The 12,294-nt window shown below is 40.2% G+C and overlaps 1 pseudogene; it reads right to left on the bottom strand.

The window, feature by feature from the left end:
- LOC136373922 (fibrillin-2-like) overlaps positions 1-9,833 on the bottom strand; it is a 94,445-nt pseudogene extending 84,612 nt beyond the window's left edge.
- Between the last annotated feature and the right edge of the window lie 2,461 nt (positions 9,834-12,294).

The following is a 12,294-nucleotide window of genomic DNA, read 5'->3' as shown; positions in this document are numbered from 1 at the left end:
CACCACCAGCAGTTTTGCTAGATTCTTATTTCATGTACCAAAGAGTAAAAGACAGCTATCTTTTAACAATTACATGAACAAAAGACACAGCCTAAATTAGCTGAAATTCCTAACAATCAGGCTTTATATTTGTCAATTTTTCATGTGTCTGCCAAACTAAAAAAAAAAGGAAGAAACTTTCTAAAATTACAAATAGTAAGTGTTTTACAGAAAGTTTACTGGCTGAAAATACACAGCATAGAACACGTACACACAGCATTTTTTGTATACAACAACTCCAAGTTTCGTTCCTTAAATCTCTTTCATCTCTTTGGTGCTGAGGGCCAGTGAAGCCATAGACACAAGCAAAGCGACTGGGTGCAACACATCATCCTCCATTCTGACAGCCACTCTCACAGACAGCTTCAGTTAACAAAACAGACAGAAAGTTTGATAGTGTCATTTGCAATGGTATTTCCAAGATTACACAGGCATCAGTTAAAAAATACTCATTTTTCTCCCACTGCTTTAAGTCTTTCTAGACCTAAAGATGGAGCTGATCTCCCTCCTACCACCTCCACCAGCAATGGCTGTGCACACCGAATTCCATTAGTACCTGCAGATGATAACTGCAACCAACTGCTCAGCAGACATTCAGCACAGATTAATCACAGATGTTCAACTTCAGTGTATTTTAATCAGCTGTGCAGCTTTTAGCCACTCATAAGAATTATGTAAGAACTTACTGTATAAGAACTTATTATCCTCCACTGAATTTAGCTATCTATCAAAACTCAACTATTTTGAGAGGGGTTTGGGGCATATTAATTTGTGCTGTTCAGTCACAAGAGGAACAAACCTTTCAAGAAGAGAAAGGAGTCCAAGAGACAGATAATCATCTCTCAGAGTTGATGATGCTGGAAGAAGGAGTGACGTTTAGGGGCATGGGAGAAGAATTACCCACTTAACTCATCTTTTTAAGTACCTGAAAAAACTGTGTTTCTTAAAAGATCCCAACAAAAAAAACTTGTGGTGAGGAAGGAAGTTGGGTGCGGTGAAAGGGTTATAAACCCACAGTACATTTAGATGAAGAAGGTATTTCACTGTCATGGGTGTAGGTGAATCTGCGGACATCTAGGACAAGGAATTCTGCTGACTTGTATATTCTAGAACATGTAATTTTATTGCAAGGGCCATGGGTAAAAGGGCCTTGTCTTCAGCCACCAGCCTCGGCTGAAGGGAAGTCCCAAAGAGAGAGGGAGAAAGAACAGCAGGGTGAGAGCTAAGAGAAGGGAGCAAGAGAGCAAGGTGGCAGGGGGAAGGAGCAAGAGAGAGCATGAGTAGGGAGAAGATAAAGGGTAAGAGAGGAGTTCAGAGGAGAGGTAAGAGAGTTAGGAGTTAATAGAAGAGCTAAGAGCCAAGAGCAGCTGGAGGGAGAAGAGGAAGAGGTAAGAGAGTTAAGAGTTAATAATTAAGAGAAGAGGTAAGAGCAAGAGTTAAGAGCTAAGAGGTAAGAGGTAAGAGAGTTAAGAGAGCCAGGTCCTTGTTACAATAAATTGTATCTCCTTTTGTGATGAATATTCTAATTTACAGTGACCAACCAATACAAGACACTGATTTATTAAAAAAAATATGGATATTGATCTAATACCGATATCCAAATATGATGGACAAAGACTCTCTAACAGTTTGAAGTTAGAAAGTGTATGTTTATTACTATGCCAGGCAGCGTGTGGGATAGCTCCCAAATACACACGCACAATTTACAGATGGTCACAGGGTCTTTTTATGTACAAAAGGGTTGAATACCCAAAACACAAATGCATATTCGTAACTCTGGTCCATCCCATTCCCTGCTTCATATGGTAATTAGCCAAAAAGCAATTAAGCATGCATAGTTTGTTCTTTGAAATGGTTCGGTGGTCCTTTTTATAGGGTGGGGTCTCAAAATGATGAAGTAAGATGGGTCTTCCTCGCTTTGGCTTTTTAACCTTTTAGTGTTGGTGACACCTGGATTCTGTTTTCTCAAGACTATCTGATTTATGATCACATTGTGTTCTGGGAGTCTATTGATTAAGTTGACAGGCCTCCTGATTTATCAGTTCCTTAAATCCGGCTTCTGTTAACAAAGGGAAGTTTACCTCAACAGTATCTAGTTAGCAAAGGGAAGTCTACCTCAGCAATATCTAGTTTAACTAAAGTCCTTTATCCTTCAAAATTAATGTCTCAACAGAAAATCCTATAGAATTTACATACAGCCTATAAGAACTACTATATTACTAGACTGTGTTATATTTTAAACTCTAAAAACTACTCTTTAGACTTCTGTTTTGCTACATTGACCTTTGGATCCCTTAGCCAGCAGAAAGGTATTGTTCAATCAAAAGGGATTCTCCTTCAGCTAGCCAGGCTATTGTTTTCAGGTTATATAGTAACTAAGACTCAGTATCCTACAACTCAAAGTAAGCTTTCATTTCTATTTCGATTATAGGTTTCATATTTTCAGAATCTTTGCTAAGCAATCATATTTATAAGGTTTCCCTGATTCATCTTCCCCAACAATGGGACTTCAGAGCACCCACTCATACTCTTTACTAATGGTCTGAATGAGGAACAAAGCTTCTTGCCAGACCACTGAATGTAGCCCTGGTTCATGCCTGAGATGTTCTGGTTTTCTGAAATTCTTTTCCCAGGGAATTTTCTGTAAACAAGAGAAGAGTTTTTGTAAACTGTACCTATGTTTTCAACCCTTTTCCTAGGAGGGACTTATTCTTGCTATCCCTCTGGTCTGACCAATGTGATTGAAGAGGTTTGTTTTTTTGTCACCAATCAGACTGATCTGTGTAAAACGGCGTCTAAGAGAGACACATCCCCAAAATAACGGAGTCATTTTCAGCCTTCTGAAGTTCAAAGTCAGTGTCGTTGTGGTGTACAACAGCATGAACTGAATTTTCTCAGTTCAAAAGGAAGAAGGCTAAAAAAAACACTATTAAAAGAGTGCCTTAACTAACTCATTTTAGCTATTTTCTGACTCATTGCCTCAGGTCATTGCTTCAAAATTGTCCAAAATCAGCACCTGTTCCAAATCAAAACATTTCAGCTTATAGGACAGTCGCAAAATTTTGAAAAGTTTATGTTACTAATATTTTCTGTTAAATAAAAACTACAAAAAGTTCTTGTATTTAACAACTTTAAAATTTTGATCTCAAAATCATAAGGCTGCCTTCCTAAACGTGTCACCTCAGTTTGGATGTGGCATTTGTAACACATTTGAGTATCCAGGGCAAAAGAACCTCAGAAACCTAGAGAAGGTAGTAATTTCAAACTGAAGAAAGGTATACATGACTCCTGTATCACAGTGCAGAGCATAAAATACATTGTTCTGTGGAAATGTGATAAAACCTTACTTCTTACCAAGAAACACTAAACAGAATTACCTTTTCCTGAGAATGCACACATAAAATGAAGATATTTTGCTGCATTTGTTACATTACTAAATTAATGGGCAATGACACTTCAGCAAATTAACTGCATTATATACTATTAAATTTTTCTAAATTGAAATAAAAGCATACTTACATTTTTAAGACTGTCTAGAAGACACATATTCATAATCCTGATTGAAATTTTAACTACCTTATACACTGAAACCAATCTCCAAAGTTTGTTCAGACTTTCTGGATTGCTTCAGGGTCACCATTTGAAAATGAAACCATCTTTTCTTCTATTCATTGGAAATGTGTCTCATCTGAGTGCATTCAGGTGTTAACTCAATATTTTAAAGAAAGCAGGAAGGGACAAGAAACCCTTAACACAAAATTTCACTGTGGCTAGGATCACAGTTAATGATTATAACTACTTGCTAAAATTTAGGGAGTTTTATCCAGTTAAAGCGAGAACAAGATATATGCTGTTTTCCAGCATTTATAAAAAAGACTAGGGCAGAAAAAACATTATCGTCCATCTGGTTTTTGCATAGCTGCCCTCCTGTCTCTACTTCTTTCAGACTATTATGCAATTAATCTCTCTCCCAATTAGTAGTCAGCTGGCCTAAGAATACACTTTGAGTCTTTCTTCATCCCTGTAGCCTTTAGGGACTTTTATTGTTTGCTAAATTGCCACAGCTTGTAAACACTGTGCTGCTATAGGTAAAGCTGGGCAAATAATTGACTTTCTAGCTTGTCAGCCAACCCAAAGAATTATCCAATAGCTTAAATCATATTTAATCTCTTTTCCCTTAGACTAAGCAGAAAACAGAAAAACATGCTTCAACCCAGCAGCAAGACTATTGTTCTGAGGTAGAGAAAACTTTGTTAAAGAGAATGAAAAACTAATGAACATCTGCTATGAAGAGTGGGATGCACAGTGTTGCATGGACATTACTCCCCAAGGGTTTCCCAAAACTGCTCAGTGAATCCAAACTGTAACTTGAATTTTAGAGAATACAAAAGCACTTCATCCATGAAATAACAGCCAGCTGAACTCCATACCCCAAAAGAAGCATTTCTCTCAGATGTTTCACTGCACTTCAAGCAAACTGGCTGTGACTTACACTGCTTACAGTGGGCACCAGAGAAGCCCTTCTGACACTGATACCGCTCATCCATGCACATCCTGCCATTCCTGCAGCTGATGCTGCACTGCTGTGCTGCAGAGAGACACTCCAAATCATCCAAAAACACCAGAAAGGAATGAAAAACCTTCTACAGTCTTTAAAATGGGATCTGAATTATGAGCTTTGTACCATCTACTCCATATATTTTACATGTATGCTCATGGAGATGTTTTCTTGATTTTAAAAAAACTATTATGCAGCAACTCCAAACTTTTAATTGCATTGGAGACTGTAGACTTGTCATTTCTTACCAAAATGGACTCAACGGAAATGCAAGTACCAGACACATTCATTTGTAAACTTGCTTCTCTCTTTAACCACATTTTATTTAAATTTGTCACACAGAATAAACAGGCACATGAGGTTTAACAAACTTGATCAAGAACTTGAGGTATTTTACCTAAGGGTAATTTACATTTGCATATGCAGTAACGAGAAGTTATTTTCAACGAAGCTGGGATTTTTGTCATTGAAACTTAAAGAGAATGACTTTCAATGAAATCTCTAATAAAAACACAGTAAGTCTTTACCAGGTCTTGATCCACATGTGTCCACTGGCACAAGTGCACATGTTAGGATGGGAACAAAATCCATCGTCACAGATATTTCTACAAATTGCTGAGGAAGGACACAGAAAGAGAATGACAGCAATTTACCGCAACCTGCGTCTTAAACTTGCAGGAAAAAATATCAACACTTGAAAACTCACTTAATGGGACAGCTATTACACACACAAAGGTAATTTTAAGTTAAATAAAGGAGACTGAATTTTGGCATAATTGGTATCTCTTGACAAATTTAAAGACAATCAGAATTAAATCAGGCATATTCAAACACTGAACTGACCACTGAAACCAGTCAATCATCTCCTTCCCCAATCAGAAATACCAGCCAATTTTGCAAGCAATGTAAAATTATTAAAAATACATCTCTTAGACTACAAGACATGTGAAAAAATATTACCAAGAATTCAAGATTTAAAGACATATAAACAATGCCAATGTATGCTCTGGGCTTCACCCTTACAATGCATTTTAGGGTCTTTTCTTTTTTCTTTTTAGGGTCTTTTCTTTTTCTTTTCCTAAGGTTATCTGGCTTTACCCAAAGCAGTTTTGTGAGAATTCAGTGTCCAAATGCTGGACTTTGCAGATTTTGTGATGTTTCCGTAAATATAGTTTTCTGTACACAGGCAGCTCCCACATTTTTATTTAAAAACTAACCACAAAAACCTCAGGAAAGCCTGTCCACCCCATAGGTGTGTGTCACATGCCTGACCTTGCACCATCCCCCTGATGACCCAAAGTCCTGCCCTCCCTTCTCACTCACCATCCCGCACATGAGTGACAAATGAGTGACAGAACCACAAAAAAATGAGCTAAAAGTCTAAAAGATTCTAAAGCAGATCCAAATTTATACACATGAAAAAATGAGTGACAGAACCACAAAAAAATGAGCTAAAAGTCTAAAAGATTCTAAAGCAGATCCAAATTTATACATCAAATTAATCTGCTAGAGTAGCAAATGAATCAAAATAGAGCCTGAAGCAGTAAGAGCCACTATAGCAAAATGCAGGAGGGCTTCAAAAAGACATATATTGTGCAACAGATAACTTGTAAAGCAAAACAAACAAACAAACAAAAAACAAACAAACAAAAACCAAAAACCCCAAAAAACAAAACAAACAAACAAAAAACAAAAAAAAACAAAAAAAACAAACCTCAAAACCAAACAAACACCACTAATAAAAAAAAAAAAAAAAAAAAAGAATCACAATTTCTTTGTAAATAGCTTTGTGAGACCCAAATAATCTGGCAGCACACATCCACTGAAGGACTGAAATGGAACAAATACCTTGAGGAGATCATGTACCACCATCCTTTGGGCACCAAATATATGTAAAATGCATCATCTACCTTTATCATTAAATTCTGCTACAATTATGCCTCAAATGTGAAAGTATGAGAAGTCAAAGAGTTTGTGGGATTTTTTTTATTTAGCTAGAATTAGAGACGCGCCATTGTCTGACTTAAAATACTTTGCCATTAACAGAAGTAAAAGTGAGAAAACAGGACTTTATATAAAGCACTTGACAAGCACAGGAAACAGGGTTGTTTTCCTATATTCCTGTTCAGTGGATCTTTATATAACACATGTGAATCTCCTGATAAAGCAATGTTTACATTCAGTCCAATTTATTATGTTTATTATCTGTTAGGAAGTGATTTTTTTACCAACTGGAAGCCCTAGATCTTAAGGCATATCATAAATACGCTTTCATCAGAAAAGTTTACAAATGAGTCAAAGCAAACAGACTTTCAGTTTTTTAAGATAAAAATATCACCTTTAATCATAAATGTGCCACAGACCACCACCAACCACCACCACATCATCAGCTTGAAACATTGTCAGGTCAGAATAGTTTCTATTTGACCTACCACTGGCTCATAGATCACTCCTCATGAAATACTGTTTCAAATTCACCAGTTAATATAATCAGCACATCTCCAATAGGAAGTTTTATAGTTTGTCCAGCAGCCTGTGCAGGAAGACTCTTCTGGGTGAAGAACTCTAGCTAGAGGGAATGTTATCTCCACCGACATTATATCTAAGCATAGAAATCTGTACACTTAAGCCTTCACCAAAAGCAGAAACAGAAAAGTGTCACAGACAATACTGGTCTGCCAAAATCATTCACCTTCCAAACATGTAAGAAACCTGCAATTAGAGTGTAGTAAGTAGGCAGGAGCTAAAAGATGTCCTTTGTGCACATAAATTAAAAATAAATCAAAGATTATTCTGGATGTGGGCAGACCTGAGACCAGCACCTTTAACAGGCACTGAGAGTCACAATTTAAAGGGTATCTTGTAAGGATTGCTAAAAGCCCCTAACCACATTTGAGCCAGACACACAGCTGAATGTGAAAAACCTGTCAACAGTCTGATAGGCAGACTAAACCCTTCTTCAAAGCTCTACTTTACATTAAAGTAAGCCAGTATTGAAAAAGTTGATAAATGTGAACAGAAAACTTTGAAAAAGTACTTTTATTCCACAGGGACATTAAGTAAAGGATCTTCCTCTGAATTGCACCATTATCCTTTGCTGGGAAATTCTGAGTCAGTGGTCAGTTCAGGTGAAAATAAGTGATACATGCCACAGTTATCCCAAATATTAACTAACCAAGTTTAATAATGTAGAACCAACATATGGGAGCAGGAGAGAGAGGCCTGGAATAAAAAAAAAAAAAAAAAAAGCTACCAAAGCTCAAAAGTTCCGCAGATCTTTGCTTATCACCCTTTCCTTCCCCAGTTTCATCAACTGCATGCCTGCAGCTTATCAGGTGAATTATTACAAAGACTTCCACTGTTTACATAAAGAGCAGTATGTTCTTGAACCTGAATTCTTAAGTTGAGCATACTTATTAACAAAAAGGACAGTGAGAGGCTAGAAAAAATGGCAACAGACTGAAAATTTAAGGTCTGACGAAAGCAGGTGTCTACTATCAGCTGTTATGTAACAGAAAATTAAACTTCATTTTCTGTTTTATGGTAAACATCACTAAGACATTATCCCACCAGAGTACTGAGCAAATTCCCCATATGCAGAACTTTTTTTTTTGCTGTGCCATGTATGTCAAGTCACATCTGTCAGCACAGTACGACCAGCCACTAGCCAACCTACAAGCGTGACAGCTATCAAAACACAACTAAAAATAACAGATGAGAAAGAGGGCATCCCAGATGTAAAGAAGCTCCCTATTTGATTGCAACTCCAAGTTTCAGAGAACTTCAAGACCTGATTTGCTTACATTGAGACCTTTTGGCTCATTTTTTCCTGTTACTACAGTTCAATATTTGATTTGACAAAATTTTCTTTCCTTCTTCCTTCACTGTCATGGGTTTTCTTTAAAAACTAGGTAGAGATATGTCTGTGAACATACCAAGGTCATTGGGCAGCCTTTCAGCTACAAGGAATGTGGACCTGCCTTTCCATCTTGGTAGGTTTTTTCCCTTTTCCTTTTTTTTTTTAAATAATGTGAAACACTGAACTGAACTGTTTTTTCTCATACTGAATGGAACAGTGACTTGTTGAAGAATATTTACTTTTATTGTTAGCCCTTGAGTAGAAGTAAGTCAGGTACTTATGAACAATGCATTGATTTCCTCCAGGAAGGGTCTTCCATCCAGAGCAACAGAAGGAGCGAAACCTAGAACCACACACATTTGGCCTGTGCCAAAAACGAATCAGTTAATGTGTATGGGAAAATATGAAGCACTCTAAAGACAATTTAATGTTTTGCATACACAAGCAAAAAGAATCCAGATGCATAACACAAACAAAAAGTACATAGCAAAGCTGTCTACAAAAAAGTTCTACCCAAGAAAACAAAATCTTCCTCCAAGGCATTCTGGGTTAGTTCAATTGATTAGTATAAAGATGAGAGGTAGATGAGGCATGAGAAGGCCACACTTGTCTTTGTAACAACAACTGAGTATATGGAAGAGCTAAGTTTGATTCTGCTTTCATTCGAAGTCTGAGAAGCGTTGCCGTAAAGACAGGCTTCTTGCTGTCATCTGACACAAGACAGAAAGGATGCCTGCTCAAAAGAATACATAAACTAAGTCAAAATAACAATTAGTCCCCGAAACATCAGAAGAAGAAAACCAAACCGGCTTTGCATAATTTCTTTTTAGAAACCCCCCAAAATAAGAGTCAAAGCATCTCAATATCGGAACGCTGGACCCAAGGAGCCCAGTGGGGTCAATTCGTTAGCTGTAACGTAGCCCCGCACAATGTCTGCTTTTAACTAAATCGCACTAATTAGGAGGCCAGATTCGACAGACCAAACTCCCAACTTAGCGAACTGCGAGTCCTCAGCCATACAACGAGGCGGGAAGGGAAGCGGCACCGGGGACACACACGAAGTCCGCCGGCAAGGAGCTGTGGCCGGGGAGCTGCCCTGAGGAACAAAGGGGGCAGGGAAGGGGGTTTTAGCCTCGCCCCTACCCTCGGAGCGCGTCTGCTGTCCTCGCCTGCGGACCCGACCGGCGGCGCTCCCGGGCCCGTCCTCCCGGCGCACGGCGATGGCGGCCAAGGGGCCGCTGGCTCCTGAGGGAGCGCGGGGCGCCGGCCGATGCTGCCGCTGCTGTCTCCCGGCCGCCGCCTGCGCACACAGCGCCAGGCAGCCAAGCAAAGGGAGAAAAAGCAGCGGCGCTACACCCAGAGCTGCCGCCAGCCCATGCGGCGGGAAGCGGGGGGCAGGTGCGGCCGGGAGCGCCGGGCCCCCGCTGCCCTCAGCGGGCATGAGCCGGCTTCCGAGTGAGGAGAGACTTCAGCCGCGGAAAATCCCACGTCTGTCCTCCCCAGCCTGTCCCGGCCAGTGCCAGCGGGGCCCGGGCTCCACGATGCTCGCGCCCACCACTCTGCGGAGAGGAGGGGAAAGAGGGGAATAAAAGCAGAATAGCTTGGGATTTTCTCCCCCTCCACCGCAACAGGAAAACCAAGAGAACCGCGCTGAATTTCCCCTACCGAAAAAAAAAAAAAAAAAAAAAAAAAAAAAAAAAAAAAAAAAAAAAAGAAGAACCAAACGATAATTACCCGCGCCTAAATAAAAGCGATAGGACACAGCGAGAGGGGAGCGAAAACACCCTGCCGAGCGCCAAGGGCGGATTTATAGGGAAGAGAGCCGGAGGAGGGGCCGGTACTCCCGGGCCGGTGAGGGGATGAGGAGGGGGAGAGGAAGAGAGGGAGGGGGCCGGGAAGAGGGGATGGCAGGAGAGGTGGGAGTGTGCCGGCGACGGGAGGGAACGGGGGTCTCGGAGAGAGAGCGGTGCAGGTAGAGCTGGTCCCAGAGGGGGTCTGCGCATTCCTTCGGGTCGCCCGCACCTACCCAGCCTCCGGGAATTGAGCTGTGCGATGGACCCTTGGCAGTTAAAGCCCTCCCTGGGACAGCACACGGGGGCCCCAAAGGTTCTCGTCCCAAGGATGAGCCCGGAGGGGAGGCGGCCGGACCCCCACACCTGCCCCGCCAGCTGGGTCTGGCACAGGAGCCCCGAGAGTTCCTTACCCGCTCAGTCTCGAGGGCTGATGCTCTTGCCATCAGGGGCATGGATGTGTGCTACTGGAATAGTTGACCCTTCGCTTCAGGAGTAGTTTTTGTAAGTTCACACGTGAAAATTTTACTTGTTCTCAACTTGCTTGTTTCTCCCTATATAACCATTCCAAAGAAAACTACCGGCTTAGGAAATTTCCTGCTTGCTTTTTAAGGCGAAGAGTGTACATTTACCTAGATGTGCCGAATAGTTAGCTGTGAGAAACAAACAAAGGCAGTGAAAACAAAAATGTAGTCCTACTGACAGTCTTCGAGTGCTGGCTCCTGGTCACTGCGATAACAATAGGACACAATCTGGTTTTGTCATCTGAGATTTATCCCTTTGAACTGCAGCTCTAGGAGTGAACACCTCACTATACAGCCATCCATGGCATATGGTGGCAACCTGGAAACTTTCGAGGTTTTTTTTCCTTTTAAAACAGAACGGGAACGTGTCACAGCTTCATTTAGCTCCACGTACATATTATCTGTGACTTTTAATTCTAAGGTGAGAAGCAGGAGCCATGTTTATCTCTGAAATAAAACCCAAGTGGCCAAAGAGGTCACGCAGCCAGTCTCTTGTTCCACTTACTGCCCTTGTTTGATGGTCCAGGAGCACTAACAGGAGCTCCAACAGGAGCTCCATTTACAGGCCTATGTTCTGACAGATCAGAAGCTGATTTTGTTTAAGTTTGTAAGTTTAGCAGAAGTAATTTTGTGTGAGAGGATCACAGTCGTTAAAGACCGTGAGAAATGAAAAGAATTTAATGAAGGAACTAATTTATGAAGACAACTGGGTAAGAGAGTTCAGCAACTTCCTGATTGTGAGTGAGGTTTGGAATTTCTTTTAAACAGAAGCTTTTAAACCTGTCATGAATGAAATGCAACTAAGAGTTAGGGAAAGAGGAGGATTCCATGCCACTTCTGGTGAATAACTATCTCCAGAAAACACAAAGAATAGATAGATGAGGGCACAAGGAGTAAAAAGGAAAGAACAGATTTGAGATAAGCTCAGGCTGTTTGATATCAGGAAGCACAGTGATAAGCAATTCCTAAAGTTGAATACAGTTCATCTGGAAAAAGACAATACTAGAAAATTTTGAAGAGACATAATTTGAAACTGGAAATACTGAGTAGAGTAACAAAAGCAAAGTCAGCAGCTATCAGTGATTTGTAAAGTGATTTGTGAGACTCAGGAGACCTCCTTGCATTCAAATCCAAAGAGGACCATGGAGCCTCTTGGTAAATTTTTTAAAGGAACTAGCACACAAAACTATAAAACATTCATTGGGCAAGATTGGGCAAGATGTTTTGCTTTTGATAAGTTTGGTCTTTGTAAACATGACTAAAAATTAATGCTTACCATGAAAGCTGCCTTTGTTAGAATGGGCATCATCAATATTTTTTACAGGTAAAAGACACAGAGCACACTTAATTTAAAGTAATGATTATATTCTGATCATTCATGTTAGGACTACGTGTGTTAAATTTGGAATAGCTGCCCGTAAAAGCCACTGCTATGGTAAAGGAGGGAAAATCACTGCCAAAGGGCTTGGGTTCTTTAGCTAACAGCAGTTCTCTTAAAAATATGGAAGGAAGTAATTAGGAAAA

The sequence above is a fragment of the Sylvia atricapilla genome, chromosome Z (assembly GCF_009819655.1).
Source record: "Sylvia atricapilla isolate bSylAtr1 chromosome Z, bSylAtr1.pri, whole genome shotgun sequence".
Taxonomy (NCBI): Eukaryota; Metazoa; Chordata; class Aves; order Passeriformes; family Sylviidae; genus Sylvia; species Sylvia atricapilla.
Note: the sequence above shows the minus strand (reverse complement) of the source record. Positions and strands in the feature narration are given on the sequence as shown.